Source organism: Buteo buteo, chromosome 7, assembly GCF_964188355.1.
Source record: "Buteo buteo chromosome 7, bButBut1.hap1.1, whole genome shotgun sequence".
Taxonomy (NCBI): domain Eukaryota; kingdom Metazoa; phylum Chordata; class Aves; order Accipitriformes; family Accipitridae; genus Buteo; species Buteo buteo.
In genome coordinates, this window is record NC_134177.1 from 19,873,401 (window position 1) to 19,897,307 (window position 23,907).

Genomic DNA, 23,907 nt, shown 5'->3' on the forward strand with positions numbered 1-23,907 from the left:
GTGCCAAGACACTGGAAAACTTATCACAAACTACACTTATATATATATCAGGAATCTTTATCTTAAATTCTAAGATATGAAAGATGACTTAGCCACTTAAATAAAGGGAATGCATACTTACAATTCCCATAAACATTAATGGAGATTTTATTGGAGTTTTAAGGGGAGTAAAAAAATCATTCCCGATTAATTGACTGCAAGGGAGCCATTCACCTCAGCAGGATTTGGACCAGGTTTCAAGTGATTGTTGGTGACTTTAATGGACTTTGTTCTAGGGATTATAAAAGCATGCCCTGTAATGTTTAAATTGGGGTTATAAAGCTAAGGGTATGAACTGAACTGAAGCTACAGTACCATTATTAGAAAATTGTAATTTATAATAAATGAATTAGGGAGAATACATGAAGCAGGGCTAGTACTAGTATTTACAATAAAATTCAAGCCTGACTATGAAAAAGAGTAATGATAGTTGCCTTCCTTGTTATTAAATTGTAGTACAATTATCTATGTGTCAGAGGTCAAAAGAATATACAGATAGTTACAAACATGCCTTAAATCAAAGATGTCTTTATCTAGTTTGGTATTAAGAGAAATTTATCATCTCATTTTATTAGCACCTCTGGATTGCCCCTTTAGCTAATTTTGCAATACTCCCAATGTGATTACCACTCATGGTTTTTATTTAGACCCCGGTGAAGAAAATTACGGCAATCTCTTGCCCTTCATATGTACACTCTGAGTCAGATATTCCTCTCCAGAAAACCTTCCAAAACAATTCATTGGTGAAGATCCAATTGCAAAATCAAAGTCTTAGGCTACTTAGTCTACTGGTGTCCTTCAGCACAGAAAATAAGTGCAAAGTGCATGTAAGTATTAAATCCATACTGCTAGCAGTACTTCCCTGTCAAATGTATTTTTCTATTATTTGCTTCAGTATTATTTCTCGTGTTCTAAATCATGGGGTTTTCCCGTGTTTGTCAGCTCCTCAGTCATCTGGCAGGATTTCCTGGTTGTTATTTTCCAGTAGTAATAATTTTATGATATTACTGCAATCCTTGCCAGAACCCCTTTGTCTCACTTTAAATAATTCTTCCACAGTCTTATAGTGTGCTCTGCAAACCTCAGTAGCCATCTATCATATCTTTCCTGTCTTAGCCAAACTATATATACAACTCTTTCATTACCACGACACATGGAAAAAAGAAAGATGGATGAACCAGATCTGATTATTTCTGCATGAATAAGGTTTTCTTAGCTAAACAGAGGCCCTTTTCATGTGAAAAAAACTTGCAATTATTGGCCTGTGTAACTACATTTATGAAGTTTTCTAAGAGCACATTATTGATTTATTTGTCTGTGATACAACTTTGTTACATTTTATCATGTAAATATGTACTTAGGAGCCTTTATAAAATGCAGATTATTGACCCAGTCCTAATAATATTAACTCACAGTTTTAAAACTCAAATTATTTGACCTGATTGTGTAACTATTCATTCTTTAAAAAGAAAATGCTACTGTAGTATATCTATATTTGGAATTTTAAAACAAAGTTTAGAATTATCCTGTTAAGCTGTTAACAGTATTTTTGGAGTAATTTCAAACTCTACATGTTGTGTCTTTCTCTTATAGCCTAATGGCTTGAAAAATTTTGTTTTTAAAATACAAATTTTTTTTTAATTATAGGAAGAAAAAAAAATTAAGTATGTTTCAGTTCTATAACTTGTTTGCCAAGTTTCAGCCCAGAGCAAAATTTTTATGGTTGAGTTACAAACCTCTGAAAATAGGGGTTTATAACGGAAACACTGACACTGCTTTAACTATAGCGGCACTCGCAGTGCAGAGTAATATACACTAGAAATAGAAAACAAGATTAGAGATGACATTTAGGACATGAGGCCTTCTCCAGGCTGTGGGAAAAATAACTGTGTTCTCTTTTTTTCCACAGCCTGAAAAAGGCCTCCTGGTCTAAGTGTCACGTCTAATCTTATTTTCTATTTTTACTGTATATTTAATTAACCCATTTTTAAAATTATTATTGACAGCAATTTGTCGCAGTTTTAAGTACCAACTCATATCCAAATTGTGGCTTCCCTAGCTAGTGTATGTCAAGGTGGTGGGGAAAGTACCAATGACACCCAGTACTTTGTTAATGTTTCTGTATCAAAGAATCATATTCCCGCAGATGCCTGGATCCTGTCGCTACCAGCTGTGCTAGCTGATCAGTCAGGCAGGGGAGAGTCCCTCACACCTGCACCAGACCAGGGAACTGCAGCACTGTGCATACATGCAAGCTACTTTTTCTAAAGGTAAAGTAAAAGTTGTCAATCAAATACACTTACCCTGGAACCTCTGGGAGCAGTAACCAGGATAGGCAGTTACTCGGGTGCAATGACTTCTGCCACCGCTTCTGGAGCAGGCCATGTCTTCCACCACAATTCAGCCTTGAGCCAGGGTCCTGAGTACTGTAAAGTGAGAATGTTGCTGAACACTAAGAAATAATTTGGTAATATATGACTCTGGGCTGGGTTGCCTTTACCACAAAGCCCTGGTGTTAGCATTGTCAGGAAGATCGCTCTATCACTGTGGCCCTCCATCAAAGGAGGGACTTGGTATTGTCTCAGAAATGTAGCTAAGCTCAAGAGGTAAGTTTTAGATTTCTCCACATTGAACTCTTTTTCCTTCCTTAGCTGCCTTGCAACTAGTAGCTACTTCACTTTACCATTCACTGAACTACATGATAATTGCCTGTATACTTATATGGCCTTTTAATGCCTACTGTGGTGCAACAGCATTGTTTTGCTGTGATCTTGCAAGCTCCATTCTCAGTGAGGGGTAAAAAGGAGCAATAAGCAAAGAAACTATCATTACAGAACAAATGCAGTTGTAATTAATTCTTGCACCCACCAGGCTGATACCAGTAGGAGATCCATATCCTTAGGGTGGTCAGACAGACAGAATACATCTATCCTGTCTGTATTGGTAGAATGGTCAAGGTAGAAACTTGTAGTACCTTTGAGCTGCATTTTCAGTACTCATCTGATCAATTCTTTTTATTGCTGCACTCACAGTAGACATACTGGAAGCTTCTGTCCATTCTCTAAGAAATGTACCCTGCAAAGTCAGTACTAGTGGCAAATTTATTGCTGAAGCAATTGCCTAGTGAAGATGCTTTGTTCCAGCACTGTGAAAGCTGATATACTTATTAATGTAGGGATAAACATGACCTATTCCGTTCTGTATATGTAAGTAGATGTATATAATACTGTATATTTTGTTTGTATGCACCATGTCGTCTTGACAGGTAGTCTGCAGCCAGCAATTGCCAGCTGCTAAACGTTCAAGGAAACATGATTTGAATTGCTCTCCACACTGTGGGACAGTGGCCAGGAAAACAATTCACATTTAATATAAACAATGGATTCAGTTCCTGTAGCAAAGATATAGGAAAACTTGTTTACCTGTGTACATCTTTTGGATTTTAATTTTCAGAAATAGAGGTGAATAACAATTATTCTCTATTGCACAAATGATACATCCTAAAGCCTAGGCTGTTTCCCACAGAAAATCTGGAATATGAATGATTTGATAAAGTTGAGCTTTCGTGTTCATTTTTCAACAAGATTTTGACATGGTTATCAGCACAATATCTTATTCAACTTCGTGTTGTTTATAGATACAGGAAAATGTCATATACTTTCTTTAATTCTTAGGAAATATAAGCATTCTTTAAAAAATGTTCTTTCCAGTGGTTACATGTCTCACTGAACAGTATTTTTTGCACAAGCCAAATCCATGATACAGTCATTTGACAAAAAATGGCACGATGGTTTGAAATGCCATTAGTTACTGAAACTGCTGTAGCAGGCTGGTAACTGCAACACTTGTTCATAGGCAACTGCTGGGAAACAGAACATTCGTCCAAAAGCACCTTCTTGGTCATACAGGGCTGTGAGTGTGCGATATGAAGAACAGGTGGAACAAAAGTCTATGTTGGGAAAGCAGAATCCTCCACTTCAGGCTATAGCTGTGCTAATCACTGCACATGGAGTGCTAAATTATTCCAGGAGACATGCTGAACCTACCTAACACTCACGTCAGAACACTGCATTACACCAGCCACTGTGTCTCACTTGTGACAGTCTCCACTCACATTTCTGCCTGCAGGGCCAGAACAGGAGTTTCCGAGGAAAGGTTCTCTACACATAGAAGCTGCAAGGAGTTAATCTGAGAGATCTGTTAAAACAGTGCAATGGAGTGAGTGGTCGTTGATGGTAATTTCACCTGATCCAGCCCCAGTGTGATCCAACATGACTCTGGTTTAAATGACTACATGGGTTTCGATGCAAAAAAACTATTTAACTAAACATGTAGTATCGCACCTTCTGTTACCCTGGCACAGTGCTGTGTACAGGTGATTCTATCCTACCCAACCTGAAACAATAACATGGCCTGTTGTTTGGTAGATGGGAGGAATGTATTTACAAAGCAAAGCTCATGGCTGGCAGGCATGGATCTGCAGCTTTCAAGATCCCACCAACCATGCAAGTCCTTCAGAAAAAATCTATTCTCTCTCTAGGCACAGGTAAATGATGTTGGAAGTGCTGTGGCAGTAGGTAATATTAAGTTGGCACTAGGTCTTTTTCCTTGTTTGCTCTTGAAACATTTTGTGTGATGATTCTGAGCATAAATGATACTACTGTTCCCCTACACTGTCAGAGACAGCAAGAGTTTAACTGTGCTGATAATGTGCAAGGGAAAAGTGGACATGGCAAAATTTGCCTAGGTTCAGCACTAGCTCTGATCTTCCAACACACAAATCTGAAATTCATTGGTGGGAAATCAAGCAAAGCAAACCAGCCTACTGGCAAAATTTGCTGAAGCATAGGTAAACTAAAGCTGTGAGCTTCACACAGCTCTAGGTCTAGCTTATCCAATTCTAGCAAAACTTCATGGCTTCATGCTGCATTTCTTCCTCTGAAAGTCAATGTTACTATTTCCTGGTGGTTTATTTCCTTCTTGTGTACCATGCAAAAGCTCGGTTTCAGCATGCATGCACAGCATTTGAGTTATCTCATTCCAACAGCAGGCCCTGTTCTGCATCACATCATTCATAGGGGCAACTGGAAGAACATTACAATGCTAAATTGTGAAGATTTACAGCAACAGTTTTCTGTGATAACCTTATATTTATGCTAATCAAAAGCTACTTGAAATATCATCCTGATATTATAGTACCAGCACAAATAATCTAGAAACTATTCACTGTATTTCTCCCCACATTCGTTTTACAGCTTGGTAGGCATTTGGGTGGAGTTGACTGAACAGATTTGCACTAGGTGATGAAGTCTTTTTCCTCTAGACTCACCTTGGTTGCTTCCCCTCCTTGATGAACCTTTTCCTTTAAGTCACCTTGGGAAGCAGTACTACTGGGAAGCAGCAGGAATCCTCCTGCAAGAGATGAGAATGCAGGTCAGCACGACACTGCTGAGGATTTACAGTATGTCTACACAGATAACTCTGTCCTCCTGTTGTTTGTGGTCCCTTTGGATCAGGCTTTGTGTACGTATGATCTAGCAGGTGACATTTCTTTCCCCAAACTGCCAAATTCCGTTCTAGTTCCCACACAGTGTCCTTCTTAATGGCAAAGGGGCAAGAAGAAATGCAAGCAAACCATTTCTAGATGCATTCTGGCACCAGAAAGCCCAAACAGGCAGTCTATGCAAGTCAGGCTGACCGTCAGCTAACTAACTTCTAGGTGCCCTGACTCAAGCTGAAGCTTCCGAGTGGCTGGAGTTGGCCCTTCACTACTTTACCTCTCTGTCATTTTCTGTGCCCTAGACATTCTCCACTCCACTCTGGAACAGGATTTGAATCACAGTTTCCCAGGTTCTAGGGAGTGCCTTAGCCACTACCAAATAGGTTGGCAATGCTTCTTTAGCTGGTTTAGTGACTCTTTTGCTATTCAGACGAGGTTGAAATGCCCTAGCAGGAAGATAGCCTGTGTTTTGGTCCAGGACAGCCAGTTACCAGGTGCTTGAGGCACTCAGCTGGTAAGGAAATTCTTGCTCTGGCTGAGAAGAAGCTGCTGATTATTCTGAAATCCTCTCCCACCACATCAGACATGTGACTCCATGAGAAAGTTCATGTCTGAGAACTTCCCCTGGGGAAAGAAATACACAGGTGCCTAAGCCCAGCTCCATCCATTGGCATCTCATTTCTTAGCTATTCCCTTTGGTAGCCTTTTCTAGAAATCTAATTCTCTGCATAGGTTCTTGGGGAAACCTGTCTTTAGCAAAGACATCTAACCGGCCAGATTCTGTGATGCTGATTCTAAATATGTTTTTGCAACTGTTGCTAATAAGCTTTCTTTTCTTCTCTCTATGCTGCTTATTACAAATGGGAGGGGTTTTCTCTTTGGTTTTAAGAAAATGCCTCTCTGATTTGCAAGTTAAAGTATTAAAAATTAAAATAAAGCTTGGCACATTGTGTCTGACAAAAATCCTTAACTGCATCATGATTTTGCAATACTTTGATCAGAAACAGGTTATAAATTCTTACAGTGAAACTGCTATATTACATGGACAGAATTACTGGGAAATGCCAAATCCTGCAGTCTGGTCTTAGTCTCCCTTAGAACATTTGTTAGGGAAAATCTGTAAAATTGATTAATTTATTAAGTATAGTAATAGCAGTAATATTATACTGTAGTGAAGGTTATTTTGTGTAACTTTAAAATATTTGCAGAAGGTTCAACATTTGGTGTCTTAATAAGGATATATTTTCACAGTAACAATTAGCAGTTTTGTGGTGTCTGCTGTAGCAACTGCTACAGTGGTAAGGGTCTTCTTGCCATGTTTTTCAATGCAGGAGGTAGTGTGTAGAGCAACCACCTTGGTTGGGGTCAATCTCAGGGTGTTGGCTGAATAGTTTAGAGCTCAGCTGTGACAAGTGGACAAGCAGTGTGACAGTCTCCATGCTAATGTGTCTGCAGGAATTTGCACAGGGGAAACAGGGCACTGGTGAGAGTAGCAGAATAAATCAAAGTGTGAAAGCAACCACAGTCAAATGTCACACCCAAGCAGTCAGTGACTTGGCGTGCTGTTTGGAAATTGGTTGGGTTACCTGTCAACATAGCATTTTCTTTCTGTTGCTAGAGAATAATGTTATCTGAGGATAAAACCTAAGGAGCACAGATGGTTATTATACAGACTTGATCCTCTAAACCCTTATCATAGCAAATTATTCCATTGACGTAAATGGGACCACTCCTATGAAAAAGATCTCAGTTATATTCTCTAATTCTTTTATTATTGAAGTGATCTATTAAGTACAGTTTTGTTGCTTTGTATGTGTGTGTATATCTAAAAATCTTTAACAAAATAGCATCATTTAAGGGGCAAATTCTGTCATAGCTTAACAGTCACTGGGATCAAAGTCATTGTTTAAGACTAGGATAGAAATTCTCACTTGGAAACATTATCTCTGCACTTTCTAAATGAAAAGATAGAGACTCTGATTTGACTTTGTTATTTTCTTTGGTTGGCGACCACCAGCCCAGAGTCCTACACCTGTCTAAGGTCTAATGCTTCCCCTTGGTTTTTACATAGGTATTGAAGACTTGTGGTTGTGGAGCAAGAAGAGTTTAGACTGTAAACAAGAGTAAAACAAAGAAAATGGATTAAAATTTAGAATCAATCCTTATTTGTTTTTACCTATTCTAAATTAGTTGATGTATTGTGATGCAAATCTCTTAGCATTTCCAGAAATATTGGTTGTTTGAGTGTAAATAATTTTTACAGCTGCTATTTCTGTTGTGAGGCAAGCCTCTACGCTCTGTGAAACTTTCATGAGCAGAAGGCTGCACAGTTCATGTTGTTTCCCTTACCCCATGCACTGTCTTAGGAAATAGTGCTGCTGGCTTCAGGAACATAGAAATCAGAATAAGAGTAAGTTGCCTTCAGATGGAAATCTTGCAGCCAAGAAGCTGACTCAACTGCTTAACTTTATAATGTACCTTGCTATGTCACTGCACAGTTTTGGCAAGGTAGCTTTATGCAACTTTGTTAGAAAACACTTTCTTTCTCCTCACGTCTTTTTGTCTGTTTTATTGCTTGTTTAGAGCTGAAGCCAAACTCTTGGAAATCCATTTTACCTAACCAAGGATTAAGAGAAAATATTGAATCCCTGCTGCCCTTCAGTTTTGAGGAAAAAAATTACAATTCTTTGCATATAAGCCATGCAGTTGAGCTCTGAGCCTGCACTTTCCTCCAATGGAGGTGTTTGTAGTGGTTTGAACCATTATTTAGACCTTCTCATTTACATTCTACTAAATTTTTATTTTGAGGATTCCTTCTGCCCAGGAAAACCTGCAAAGTTGGAGTTGAAGCTATCCCCTGCTTGGGGGTTTCAGGCCCTGGGCCACAGGCTCACCTTTAATGCTTAACTCCTGCTGGCACTAGTGGACCAGGCAGTGGCAGACTGGTTACACAGAAATGTCCCATGATTTTTGAAAACTGGAGTCCCTCTAATTAAAAACACATTATAAATTCTCTGACAGGAAAAAAAAAATCATAGCATTGCTGATTTTTATTATAGCTGTCACTGTCACACCATGGATTCAGCTAGCTGAACCATTTGTTATGAATAACATTTAGTTTGAATTCTGGAATTTTTAATTGAGTAACTATGAGTATTTTGTCATTATTTTACCAGAGATGGATTACAATGAATCTGCCTGCAATGTTTCTGGCCCATATTTTATTTAAAAATGGAACCAATGTGATGACCTGCAAATATTTTGCTTACTTTGGTGCCATTTACTCCAGCATTCTCCTCCAGTAGGAACATATTTCTTCATTAAGGGCTGAAAAGAATATTGGGTTTTTGGTTTTTGTTTGGTTTTTTTTTTTTTTTCACAAAAACATCTTTGCCTCTGGCATAGCAGAGCATTCATCACTGCCCTTTATCTAAAGAAGCCAATCTATAGAAATTGTTTAGAACCAATTTTCTGGAGTTCCATCCGAATCTCAGTGCATGTCTGTGTAACTCAGTAACTCATCTGCTGATGGAGAGGTATGTATGTCTAAATGGACAGGCCTAACACCATAGATTTTAATACAACAGTGACAATGAAGCACAGTGCAAGCCAATTCTGACATTCATTTCTGAAGCTATAATTTAATTCAGTCATAAATGAGCTTGGTACAAGTATTAATTTGAAGTAATTTTTATTTCTTATCTGCTGGCTAAAGCTTGCAAACAATAGGGTAAAGGTCTTACTATACTGCTACAAATGAGTAAACAATCTTTTCTGCCAAGAAGACTACAGTGTAAACACAGAGTCAGGGAATAATTTTTGACTAATTTATCCTGCATATGGATACTTGGAAACTACAGATGCTACACAACTATCTCTATCCACAAATATTTCCCAAAGGGAAAGAGAACTTCAATTGCACCTAGTTTATAATAAATCATTGCCATGGACTGCTGTTAGCCCACATTAGAGAAACACTGTGGACAGGGCGAGGTGTAGGCAGTCCAGCTCAGCATTAGGAGCACAATCCCCATGTGAGGGCAAAGCAAGGCAAGTTCAAAAGTTGGGAAGAGGACAATAAGATGATACAGAAGAGACTGAAAGCCTCAATCTACCAGAAAGCAGCTGCAAGAGCTTTCCTAAATACACCTGCTGTTCTCTGATGAGGTTGCAAGCTTATCTGCACCATGGCCAGCTAGCCAGACTAATTTGTCCATTTAGAGCTAAGAAGGAGCTAAAGGAGAACTGGATGGAAGCTTTGATTGAAGGCTGACATGTGGACTTAAAAGCCAGGTTGTTTACTTCCCTTCTTTTCCCTTACTGTGCCTCACATAGTGGCACAGCAATAGGAGCAGCATGGCACATAGGTCCCAGTTCTGGCTTTCTAACAGTGAGTAATAACTTCTGTGGTGCTTATGCTTGCCTGATTCTTTTCTTTTCACTCCAGGTCTCCCACCTGTGCTGTTGTCATTACCCATGTATCTCTAGACATAGAGATAATTCATCTTTCCCATTTTATTTACCACATCTCCACAAGAATCACTCCCCTTTCTGACTTACTGCCGTCACCTTTGAACACTGCCATCGCCACAACACCCCATTGTCTATTTATTCTACCAAAAATTAACCTGCCCTCCAGTTCTCATAATTTCTCCACAACTCTTTCACTGCCTTTCCTTCTCTCTTCCTCCCCCCAGTTCGGTTGACTTCATGCTTCTGCCTGTTCCTGGGGCTCTTTTCCTCCTCTTCCATTACTCTGTACACACCACCAACTCTTAGCCCTGGGATAGTGGGAATGCAAGGAAAACAAGGCTGTAAAATGAACTCACTGTCTCTCTCTGTATTTACATTGGTTTCCAGCTCATGCTATGAACAGGCATATGGTGTTAATCCAAACTGTCCAACACATTAGTGGGAGGCAAGTAGCACCCAGAGGATTATTACAACATTTTACCTGGCAGATGCCATCATATTTATTGATATGAAAACTTCCTCCCTTCATATCAGCCACTGAAACCTCCCGCTGTGAAGTTCTCTTGTATTTAGGCATAGCTCTATTAAAATATTTTGTTAAACTCAGTAAGTTTTACTGTGGCTAGAGTCGATGTTCTTTATTCAGAAAAAGTTATCACTAAAGTCAATAGAATTTTAAAGTAATGAATTATGTGTTTATTGTATTTGGCTAGTTGAACACGTATTACATTTTTATGATTAATTTCTGTGGGCTACATATACATATGTATACATCTGTACATATATGTATACATAAGTATATATATGTATGCATATGTGTACATATTTGATTTTGATCTCCAAACCATCTATTTTATATCAAATATTCCTAAAGAGAACACTTAAAATCAATTCATACTGACACATCAAAATACTAAAAAGTAAAGAAAACAATTACTTGAATTAATTTTCAGATAATCCTGGAATGTGTAAGAATGTCAAGCCAAATCTGGAAAGCATTTATAAAAAGGCAGGAGATACTTGAAAAAAATTAAAAAAATCAAAGTTTCCTTATTTGTCTTTTAAAAATAATCTTTTAAATTAGATTTCCTACAGTTTTAATCAAATAACCAGAGCCAATATAAATACAAAGAAAAAGGGTCAAAGACAATTTAAAAACCATCCCTTGGAAGGGCAGAAGCTTTCTGTTTGGTTTTACTTTTACAGAGAAAAACTACATTCAATTCAGTCAAGCACTGCATTTTCAAAAATTTTGTGGTTCTGGCTTAAGTCCACAAAAGAGAAAAACTTCAAAGTTAAGGATCAAGCCTCCAGTATTTGGTCACAAGATGACACAGTTGGGTAAAATTAAGGATGGTAACCCATTGTGATAGACAGTGGGGAGGGGGTGATCTCTGACCCTGAATTTCCTTCCTTTTGCTGATTAAATCATAACAAATCCCAAACATAGTTAGATTAATTTCTTTTGCTATTATGATAATATGTCTTTGCTTTTTATTTTGGAAGCAAATAAATTCTAGAATGTCTGCACATGTGTACTGGTAATAAAATATTTTATTCCTCTAAGATAGCTACAAGACCTGACTCCCCTTTCCTGGTGACCTGTTCTGTGTTCTTTGTGCCTACAGGTCCTTGCAAGCACCCTTTTTTTTCCACTGGCCAACATGGGAACATGATCATAATATCCAGGGGGATGCAATACAGTAGTATGTTGTTCTACTTCTAATGGGATTGGTATATGAGAAAAATCAAGGTCCACACATGGAAACATCTTTAATAAATCCATTGATAGAGCTTGGGAAAGCGGGCAATGTTTTGGGCTCAGAGCCAGTGACATTTAGTGCAATTTTCTGTAGCAAGTCAAGTCAATGGATATGCAGAAAAGACTGTTTGGGCAAAAAAAAAATCACATACCTTGCTACATCTTATAGGTTAAAATTTTTCTATCTTCATCTGTTCCTTGAAGGGAAAACTGGATTTTGTGAGAATATTTTTTTCCACAAAAAAGTATCTACTTTCTGTAGAAAATTAGAGCTGTTCATTAGAAAGCCAAACACCTGCAAGCCAAATATTTCTGGCTGAGAGTATTGATTTGGAGTACTGCTGCCACACCTCTTGGGAGGATGGCAGTTTGGTGCTTCACTTCCATGCTTTTTGTTAGGGGGCTCACAACCACCACATCTTTAATGCCTTACATGGCTGAGCTCAAGTGGCGACAGGAGCTTATGCAGCCAAATGGCTGCAGCACGTGACAGCAATGCTGCCTGTGAAGTAGAATTTGGATGTGAGCTGATTTCTTCCCCCACTTCTCCTGCAAGTCTAGGGCCTGACTGCAAGTAAGCTGGGGCAGTAGGGATGCTCAGGGACCCTGGGCTGAACATGAGCTCTGGGATCAGGCTAAGCAGGATGCTAATATTGATACAGGCCATAGAGAACAGCAATGTCTTCAAGCACCTAAATCTGCCATTTGCATGGCTAGAGAAGTGTTTCTGACTGGCAGTTTTCATATAGAACCTTTGTTGTTTCACCATTATAAAAAGAAATCTCTTCAGCTTTTCCAATTAAAAATAAATCAATAAGCTTGAATAGTTTTTGGAAAGTAATGGGCTTGACTCTGCTCTGTTAAACATAAACAGGCATTAATTGGGCAGAAGATTACCTAGAACTGAAGCTTAGTAGTGCATGAATTTTTAGTCAATGGTTCTATCTAACAACTTTTTTTTTTTCTTTCAGAATTGTATTTTAGTTTTGGCCAAATCAAGCTTTTAAAAAATGTTGGCAAAATAAAAAATAATCAGGAAAAGTATAATTTTTGTTCAGCCCAAAATATTTAGTTCAGCTTCAAAGGAATGGCTTCATTTTTGGTCTTGGGCTGTTTCACACATTTAAAAGCTTTTTTTCTTTTTAAATTTAGGCCAATTTTAAAATGGACAGCTAAAAAGCTTTGTTTTGAAAGTTTTTGGAAGTTCTAGAATTAAACACTCCATTTTGAAAATACTAAAATGAAGTATTTTGACATTTTATTTTTTTCCTCTGCATTGTTTCATCTGGGACTATTTGCTAAATTCCATTCAAACTCAGGAAGAGTCTCACTCCCTCTGAAATTTGTGTGGTATATTTATTATTTGTCAAAAAGCAGTGATTCATTAAGCTCTGTCTCAGTTCAACCTTAAATAATGGGAGAATGCTTAATAGAGAATTGGTTGTATATGGCTACATTTCTCACTCATCTTATAATTACTACCCTAATGGAGAGCACCCAGCTGTGCGGAGCTGCTGCAGGAAGGAGGCAGCCTTCACCTGTCTGGGAGAAGAGGTGGCAGACAGACCCCAGCACCCTGAACCCGTGCTGCTTCCTCCTCTCCATCAAAGAGGACAGTCTTCCTCCTCAAGTGCCCATTTAAATCTTAGGGCTTGCACCAGTGTTTCTGTAGACTTCTGCTAAGCTCTGCCTTTTTGCCACTGCCTGTATCAATGCTTCTGCTATTGAAGGAATAAGCTTTGCTGTTCATGTTAGTATCTGTGGTCATTTGCACTTATGTTTTATTGCCTGTCTTCTTTCTTTCCTTTTTCCCATTAATGAAGATTGGGTTGAGGATACTCCAACTGGTTTAAATATTTCTAAAAGCCATTCACCTGCATTAGAAGTAAACAGCTGGCATACCAACATTTTTGTCTTTTCTGGCTGCTCAGTTTCACCAGGGCTATTCACAGCTTGCACTTTACTAAGGTCATCAGTATAACTGTTACACATTTCCTGTATTACATAAGGATCGGGTTCCAGTAGTTAACAAGCCAACAAATATTCCTGGGAGTGGGAGAGAAATTAGGTAGATAAGTGTGTGCCACATGTCAGCTTTATTTCTCGAATTGCTGGCTTCATCCTTGTGAGAAATAATTGTGATCAAACATAGGCCTGAAACGTGGTACCCCAAACCACACAGAAATGCTTTTGTAGTCCGCACTCTGAATGTTCCAGTCCTCCTAGGCCAAAGTATGATGGGACCTCAACTGCTGGCTCCTGCTCAGTGCATGGACTCTAAATAGTCACTGGGCCAAAATTTGCACTACTGTGATTAGGAATAGCTCCAATAAAATCAGTATCTCCACATTTATTCTCTTGAAATTTGAAGCCAGATGTGGCCCACTATGTGGACAGAGCCTGACTGAAAGGTAGGGCAAGTTTCTGCTCTGACTTACGAGAGAGTAGAAGAGAATTCTCTATTGCAGTTAATCGGGCTCAATCGTCATGTGTCTCACACTGATATAACTGTTCTGACCTTAGTGGAATTGATCCTAATTTATGCCACTGTAACTGAGATTGCAGCGTGCATTGTTTAAATTCTGTTGGGTGCGCCTTCTTCCAGGATGGAAACTATTTGCAAACTATAACAGCCTCTTTCCTAACACTGAGGCTTGCCATATCTGAAATTTTTTGGTGGGGCAGGGGTGTGGAGAAAACGATATAAAGCCAACTTTGTGCTTAGTGCTACCTCATATACTTTGAGTCCTGCAGTGTTCTGTTAAATTATTAGTGCTTAATTAGGGGACTAGAAGATTCCTCTCATTCTAATATAGAGAATGTGTTCCAAGATCACCCAAAAGGTAGGAGAAGGTAACTTTAGGAAATTCAAAATGGCAACATAGTGATTCTGTGCAGGCCTTTTTCCATATATGGGCTTTTCTGCTAATTGATTTTTCTTGCCTCTGTAGCTTCTGTTTTTTCCAGCTTTACATATTATGTTTCTGAAGCATATGATGAATGCGATGCTGTGCAGCTGAAAGATCACACGTCTCAAATGGCTCACTTGGCGTTCTCATACTGAACTGACTGGCCGAGTTGCAGCTCTCTCACAAAGGGAATGGTTGCTTTTCTCTCAGAACACTATAAGTCTTAAATGCAACATAAAGAAGCCTTTACTTAGCAAGATATTATACATATATATGTATATGAGTGTGTGTCTCTCTCTCTCTCTCTATACACGCACATGTATATGTGTGTGTGTATACATTTTTGGAGTAAAAAGCAGCTTTGTCTTTCTTTGCTTGCACTGGAAATGTTCAGTTTTTGAGGCTGACTTTTTCCCATTAGCAGTGAAATTTGGACAGGAGTCCCAGCACACCATAAGAAATCAAGCCGTGACCACATTAAGCATGAATGGCAGGGCAAGGTTATAGCATGTAACACTATGCTGTGGTGATCTGTTACAGAGTTAGAGGCTGGGAGGTGTGAGGCTGGGTCAGATAACTATTGCAAGTGAAGCACACAGTGAAGCTCAAAGCTGCTTTGGCTGTTTACTCTTTCAAGAGGCATGTAATGAGGATTTTTTATTTTGAAAGCATATTGTGAAAACTTCAGCTGCAGGGCTTGTAGCCAACTTTCTAGAATCAAACCAGAATATTTCTTAGTTTTACCTACAAGTACACTCATGGCATATTCCTACTTATTCTGCAATGACTTGAAAAGCTTTCCTAAAACCTCATGTACAAAGTGGCTGCTGATAAAGACAGAGATGTTCAGCTGCAGTGAAATAAAGCGCTGTATCACCCAACCAGTAACAGGAGCAGGCTGGTGGATCTCTCCTGTGATCAGGTCTAGAGCTGTTCTGCTCAGCAGGAAGTTAGGCATTCTCTTAAAGAAGAAAAAAGAGAGATACCAGGGGATTTTTTTTTTACATTACCTATGAACATTGTTCCCCAAATCTTTCTTTTGTCTCTTGAAATACTGAATTGAATGCAGATGGAAAAAACATAGACACTTTTGATTTTGAGGCTTTCTTATCCATTTGTCTTTGCTTTCTTTTTTGGTAATTTTTAATTTCACTTATTTACTAGACTCAGTAGCCCGAGAGGTAGCACCATTTTAATCTAGATCTGAAAGGAATTTGGCTGTGTTGTAAAGCAGGCTAGGGAAAAGCCTGGTCTTTAAAAATAGACACAAGGCACAGTGCATGAATCAGCTTCCAGGATCACACTGAAGCACAATGTGACCTTTGCTTTGTGGAGTGGCATACTTGAAGAGCACAATGAAAACTTTCAAGACAACTAGAACCAGGGCTGCAAAAGATCTGCAGCATCCCACACTTTTTTACAGTGGCAAATAATAGGTTCTAGTGAAGATCATGCATCTACACCAGCTTTGCCTCGGTCTAAGACATGTGCAGGACAAGCAGGGGATCAGGCCCAGTCAGCCTGGGTTCATGAAAGGCAGGTCCTGCTTGACCAACCTGATCTCCTTCTATGACCAGGTGACCCACCTAGTGAATGAGGGAAAGGCTGTGGATGTTGTCTCCCTAGATTTTAGTAAAGCCTTTGACACTGTCTCTCATGCCATACTCCTTGAGAAGTTGGCATCTCATAGCTTGGACAAGTGTACTCTTTGCTGGGTAAAAAAACTGGCTGGCTGGCTGAGCCCAGAAGGTTGTGGTGAATGGAGTTAAATCCAGTTGGTGGCGGGGGGGCGGGTCACAAGTGGTGTTCCCCAGGGCTCAGTGTTGGGGCCTGTTCTGCTTAATATCTTTATTAATGATCTGGATGAGGGGATTGAGTGCACCCTCAGTAAGTTAGCAGATGACACCAAGCTGGGAGGGAGGGTTGATCTGCTCAAGGGTAGGGAGGCTCGACAGAGAGATCTGGACAGGGTGGATAGATGGGCCAAGGCCAACTGTATGAGGTTCAACAAGGCCAAGTGCTGGGTCCTGCACTTTGGTCACAGCAACCCCATGCAGCGCCACAGGCTTGGGGCTGGAAAACTGCCCAGCAGAAAAAGACCTGGGGGTGCTGGCTGACAGCCGGCTGAATATAAGCCAGCAGTGTGCCCAGGTGGCCAAGAAGGCCAACGGCATCCTGGCCTGTATCAGAAATAGTGTGGCCAGCAGCAGCAGGGAGGTGATTGTTCCCCTGTACTGGGCACTGGTGAGGCCGCGAGTCCTGTGTTCAGTTTTGGGCCCCTCACTACAGGAGAGACATGGAGGTGCTGGAGCGTGTCCAGAGAAGGGCAACCAAGCTGGTGAGGGGCCTGGAGCACAAGTCTTATGAGGAGCGGCTGAGGGAGCTGGGGCTGTTTAGTCTGGAGAAGAGGAAGAGAGGGGAGACCTTATCGCTCTCTACAACTACCTGAAAGGGGGGTTGTGGTGAAGTGGGTGCTGGTCTCTTCTACCAAGAAACTAGTGATAGGACAAGAGGAAATGGCCTCAAGTTGCAGCAGGGGAGGTTTAGGTTGGATATTAGGAAAAATTTCTTTGCTGAAAGGGTTTGTCAGGCATTGGAACAGGCTGCCCAGGGAAGTGGTTGAGTCACCATCCCTTGGAGGTATTCAAAAGAGCATGTAGACAAGGCAACTCAGGACATGGTTTAGTGGGCATGGTTGATGGTTGGATTCAATGACCTTAAAGGTCTTTTCCAACCCAAAAGATTCTATGATTCTAAGACTGCAAACCTTTGTATGGAATCACTTGTGAGTTATCTTTCTGTGAGGAGAGGGCAATTGAGCTTTCTCACTCCTCAGTCAGTTGGGAAGTACTTCAATTTTTGTTGAAGATATCACTGAAGCCAATAGAAGAATAACTTTTGGTATTTAAAAGTTCTGGCTCACACATCGTGGGTAAGGTCTAAGTATAATTAAGATTTAGGTGTTTAAAAGGTTAGTACTACAGCCTTGCTTAATAGTATAATCCAGAGCTGTATGCTGGGCATAGGTATCAGGCAGCAGCACACTGGCCAAGGAAGCACCTCAATTTAGCATACTTGTTAGGGAGCTGTGTATTGTCCCAACAGAAGTACCACCTCTCCCTAGGGTGCAGAGCAGCAGGGAATTACTGAATGCCAGTTCTTGAAAGAACTTCTAGATTAACAGGAGTTTGGAGCACTTTCTGCATCCTAGAAGGCTTAAAATGCTGAGAACATAAGAGATCATTTAAGGACTGCACCAGGGTAGGCCCAGCCGCATCCGTTTCATTTCTGATTGATATTAGTCCAGCCTGTTCTTAAAACCTCTGTGATGGACCACCTCCATAGTTTCCCCAGAAGCAAGCTGTTTCTGAGCTGGTTCTTAGCATTAGAAGGCTTTTCCTAATGTCCAGTATGAGTCTTTCTTGCCACCAATTATGTTGTTCTCACTTTTCTACCTATCTGCTAAGCACATTTCTTCATTTTTATACCAGCCTTTTCTGTGTGTGCAGACCATTATCCCAGTCACCTCTTCTGCAACACTAATTACCTTCAATTATTCAATCTTACCTTTTAAGTTGTATATTCTAGATTTTTTGGTTCCTCTTAGAGCTCTCATCTAATAGCACTCTCTCCTGTCACTTAACAACTTTCTGGAAGTCATCTGCTCATCACTGGACCTGATACTTAAGTTGAAGCCTTATCAGTGCTCAGTACCTTGTCACATGGCTGATTTATGGTTCTTTCGGTCCCTCTGGTAGGACCACTTTCACCAGGGATGCCAATGTCTGCTTTCAACATTTAATTAAAAGCAAAGAGGATAAACTGATGCTAAGAGAAGCCAGACATTCAGCTGGCATAAATTGAATCAGCGTCTTAATGTCTATAAACTATACTGCCTTACATTATCTAAGCATGGTGAACCTACCAGGTTTACAAATGCCCTGGCATTAAAATATCCAAGCCTCCTCATCTGTCTCACTACAAGTGCTGCTTTTGCCAACTGCATCTGTGTCTAAATCTCAACCTGCTTCACTGTTGTGATGGACATAAAACCTTGGTGTATGAATAATTCGTGCTTGCATAATTAATACCAATTATTTAACTAGAATCAATTGCTGCATGAAGTATTAAAATCATATTACATCCAAATACTGCTGTATTTTTTGGTTTATGGATACTAGTATTTAAAACTCAGTAATCAAAAGATTATAATTGATTATTTCAATTCTATCAAAATGTACCAACAGTGCATTATAGTCAAAGAGCCACCAGCTCCGATCAACTCTAAAATAAAAAAACTTGTCTCACTGATTTGAGACGTCACAAAATGATCATAAAGCTGTCCCAATTAACAATGTAATTAAGATTTACAGGTTGCATAATTTATTTCACACATATAGCAATTGAAATTTAACTAATGAAACCTGAGTAAATAGTGCTAATTTGCAGTATTTCAGAAGCAAAAATGTTTCGGCAATCAAATTTGGATACTATTATGTTTTTTCCTTTCTTACTATTCTTTGCTGGATTGTTATTCTTCTCCCACATTTGCAGATTTCCTGATCTTCTTTTTGGTTGTACTTGACTGTGGGGGAAGAGAATGAGGAGTTATTTTATAGCTGAAAATCTTTAGTTGATAAATCATATTATTCCATTGTAAATTGTTCTTATTTTATCCAGCATGGCCCTCAGACTTGCTGCTGCATGTTTTTATCTACACCTTGGTCATATATTAATTTAATTCATTGTACAGCAGAAATAGCATATTATAATCACGGCATTGAAAGATATAAGAGGTTTTGAGACTGATTGCTATAGTCTCATTTTTTGATAGCTTAACTTAGTTGCAGGCTCAGCTGAAGCCTTTCAAACTGGAATGGATCAAGGAATAATTATTCTTATTGCAGTATGTTTTACTGAAATCAGGCAACACACTTTTCTGTTACTACTATTTAACATTTATATAGTAGTAGCATCAGGAAGTAGAGCTCTATTGTTTTAATGATTATACCGGTTTGTTTAGCTGTACTAGTAAATCCCCTGCCTTGGTATGGTGATGAGAAAAGACAACCTGGATAGATAATTATTCACAGTAGAGATTAAAGGGCTTAAAATTTGGTCTGTCTGAAAGCTGACAGGGTAGATCATTCCATGTCATCAAAACTGATATGAAATTGCATTGATTACTGTAACTACTACATAGTCTCTCCTACCATTATACCCAAAGTCCTTCAGTAGAATCACTCTTCTGAACACTGTGACTACACTTGCTATTTGTACTGGCTTTGTTAATAGTACACAGTGCAAGAAAACAATACTGCAGGTGTCTTTCAATATTAGGATTTACTTATCTTCACATAACTTCTGAAGCTCACACCTCACTGTGGTGGGTGGTCTGAGGAAAGACTGGCAAAACAGGTTTATTTTTGTTGTTAAAGGGGCCTTTATGCTTAAATGGAGACAGCTTACAAGATTGGGCTATCAGAGCAGAAGCTCATGACTTGCATTATGTTATATTGATAATCTCTTGGCAAATGAGAGACTGACAAATTGTTTTGCAATGAAAGCATAAATTAGACAGAATATTGTGGAATGCAGACAATATAAGGAGACACCATCCAGTCCCCAAGGACTTTTATCACTTACAATATTTTTTCTAATTTCAGTGCTGATGCAGTGTTTCATTTGGGGAAGTGGTTATTTTTCCTTCTGCCTCATACAAAGCACCCACCAATACTCTGAGACCCACACCACTTGTGCTTGTCAAGTGAAGTAAAGAAAATGCAGGCTGCCGTGTTCCAGAGGCTAGAAGCTTGCTTGGGGGCTAACCTCAAAGACTGAAAGATTGATCCTGCAAAAATAATTGCATGGTAGGTATTCAAAGAGGTAATTTCAAGGAAGATTCAGGTTAAACTTTAGGTAAAGGTCTCTAGAAGTGAAGATGGGTACTTTTTATCAGGGAAGTTGTGGAATGCCCATCATGGTCTTAACAAAAAAATAAAATTAAAAATAATAAATAGAATAAAAATAAAATCTCCCACAAAACACAATCATCATTAAGCTAAAAGCAAAGACAACATGTAGATTTGACTCTTCACTGATGATTCACCAGAGGACCTCTCACAGCCCTTTCCAATGCTTTCAGGGTCAGTCTTGAACTGGTGCTCAATTCCTTGCATTTGGGTGGACTATACAGGGCTGTCCATTGGTACTGATTTGTGTTCACCTCACTTTGGTAGGAATAGGGCTTTAACTACTTGACAGTCCTGATACTCAGCATTACCCTGTCAATCTTGTGTTTATTAAAATTTCAGACAAAGTAATGTCTTTCAAATACACTTAGAGATGATAGATTATAAAAAAAAAATATTATTAGACATTGCCAAGTTTCAAAGTTTAGCTGTTCTGGAATTATGTGTTTAAAAAGACTAAGTGTGTGGCACCAGTTTACTGTGCAGAGAAAGATGAATTTTTTTCAACGTCTGTCTTTCAAAAACAAGCAGAGAACAGGAAAATGTTTTTTCTTTAGCTTGTTTGAAGCAGTAATTAAATAAGCTTTCAACTAAGATAACATATGGAAAACTCTGATTCCAAAGAGAAAATAAATCTAGAAAGGTATGAATTAGTGAAAAGGGAGATAAAGATGAAAGTAGCCTTATAAGTAAATGTTATAATATAAAACACAGTAACATAATACTATTCTTTCTGTCATATTTTTATATGGTAGCAAAGCCTTATTGCCTATTTTTGGTGGCCTACTCTTTCATGGGTTCTTCAGTATTCCCTGCTGCAATGAGCAGTCATTCGAAATACCTGTGGGACTGGCCTCTCCCAAGACACCCACTGTGGGTTGTTCCCTAACTACTGATTTCTAGTATTTTAATGGCACAAAGAATTCTGTGTTTTGACATGGAAATCCTTATCACTCTAAAAATGAATTACAGTATTCATCCAATCATAAAATGACATTATGAAAGCAGCTCTTTTGCTGATGTGGTGGCTATAGAGTTGCTTGACATTATTCTGGTAACACAATTTGACTGGATATGCATTTTGACATCCAGAAAACAGGGACACTGATGGAAACTGATGGACCCAATGTCAAAAGAAGAAAAACTGGCTGCAGGAGGACACCCAGAAAATTAATAGATGGATTGTAAAAAACGCCCATTCCCAAAGGGCAAAGCCAATAGACAGAGGACTGAAAAACAGAAAGAAAAGGCAAAGACAAACCAATTTTTATATTACTTTCTTATAAAAATAACAAAGAGGTACTGAGGGGAATTTTAGAGCTCAGTAGGTGCAGGCTGAAGAGTAGTTAGTTTTAACCCGAATAGTTGACATTCAATATTCATATTTCTGTTTCTGCCACAGTCTTCAAGAATAACTGTGTTGATATGTAGAGCACCTCATTATTAAGCATCCTTTATCTTGTTCACACTTTTAGTCCTTTTCTTAATTTCCACCATAAACATTTTCAAGAATACTGTGAACAAAATGCCATCCTCAGGAGGTAGCATTTGTAGACATTTTTTTCATGGACATTTCATTGCAGAAGCCAAGACCTTTTCTTACTTTCCTCAAGAGCCTTTGTAAACACTTCTGCTTTCACATTTATAAAGTGGGCTTTATGTAAAGTGTCCCAAGTCTCCAAAATAAAAAAAAAAATATCTGGTTTTGGAATCAGCTAGAAATATACCCTTTCACATATTTTGTCCATTCCAAACTGAGCATTTTTAGGTATCATAGATTGGTCACTTTTCCCTGTCACTGAGTGATAATATGTCATAGGTAAAGGACTTATGGCAGGCCTTAAGGCAGAACTGTGTTATATAATGCAGTGACAAGAATTCAGTATTAGCACAGTCAACAAACTCCTCTTCTCCAAGTAAATGATAACATTTACATATTTTGCCACCTGCTGACATCATGTCTCCATTTGCACTGACTCCAGTATCAGACTATTTCTAAAGGTAGTCAGAAAGACTTCATTAGTCTGATGGTTTTGAGCATGTCTGTGAAGTCCCTGAGCAGCACATTTTGGAAGCTGGTAGACTGGTGTAGATAATATCGTTATATACTTACTGTTTTCTTATATTCTTCTGTAGGCTTTTACTGCTGGCCACTATTGGATGCAGGATACATACTGCCAAAATGGATCTTTGGCTTGCTCCAGAATGGCCATTCCTCTTGTTCTATGCAATAAAACCCCTACGAACAAAATTCAATCAGTCAGTCATCCAAAATACTAAATAACAAGACACAATTTTGTTAACAAGAAATGATCCTGAAATCAAAATACTGAAAATCAGCAAAAAGGAAAAAAGTTTTTGTCAAAGTGACTTGGCTCCATTTTTCTTAGTTCTTGGCTAGAACATTTCCATTGATAGAGTTGCTAAGTGCATTCTATTTACAAATATAAACACTTGATTTTGATCAGCAAAAATGCATCAGCACACTTGAACAGTGTCAATGATGACATAATTACACTCACAATTTCCTCTCTGTAATGATTTCTAAATGTCAGCAGTCATTTTTTGCCTAATTGTAGCCTGCATGTCAGCACTTCCTCTTAAAACAGCATGTTCCTCTCTGCTGGAATTTCACACCTCCACTCACTCACTTCACCAGTGAAGATAATGAAGATGATACAGGGCTCCAGGATATTTTCACCCCTGTGCTGTTTTACCATTTAACATAAAGCAGGCAGAATGAGGACTAGGTTGGTTTTTGTTTCTTTTTAAATACAGAGTTTGATCAGTCTGGGTCTAAATAATTATTTGATTTTAATGAACAAATCAAAAAATACTCTTTGTTTTTCTGGTTCCCTCCTGGTACTTTACTCATAACCTGTTTAAAAGCATGGGCTCGTGATAAAAATATTCTCACACATCTATACTGTAAACCCACTCACTAGAAGAGAAGGCTTACCCTGTAATGCCAGAGAGTCTCTTCATCTGTTCAGTGTTTAACATGGTGCAAAAGCAGGTGACCCTTTCTCTGCAAACGCAGCCTGTTTAGAGATGTTATCACTACCATCTCATGCTATGACCTAGAAAGTGACTTTTGAAATGCTGTTTTGCATGATTCCAGGCCTCCAGAGCCCGCAGCATAATGAATAGGTGCATCTGGAGTTCATCTCAGAGCTCTCTTCCTCTTTCCATAGATCACAGACCACATCATCAAGTGTATAGAAGTGTATCACTTGTGCAATGAACTGGAAG

At 39.0% G+C, this 23,907-nt stretch overlaps 1 long non-coding RNA gene across 5 annotated transcripts in view; it reads left to right on the forward strand.

The window, feature by feature from the left end:
* LOC142032772 (uncharacterized) overlaps nucleotides 1-23,907 on the forward strand; it is a 98,529-nt gene that overhangs the window by 62,434 nt on the left and 12,188 nt on the right. Inside the window, exons 1-2 of one of the 5 annotated variants that reach the window (XR_012650980.1) lie at nucleotides 14,330-14,617; nucleotides 20,350-20,553. The exons of 2 other annotated variants lie outside the window; for them this stretch is intronic. This is a non-coding gene — a long non-coding RNA (uncharacterized LOC142032772). Of the gene's footprint in view, nucleotides 1-14,327; nucleotides 14,618-20,349; nucleotides 20,554-23,907 lie in introns of those variants that run through there. 2 more of the 5 variants (XR_012650979.1, XR_012650982.1) reach the window with 2 other exon arrangements.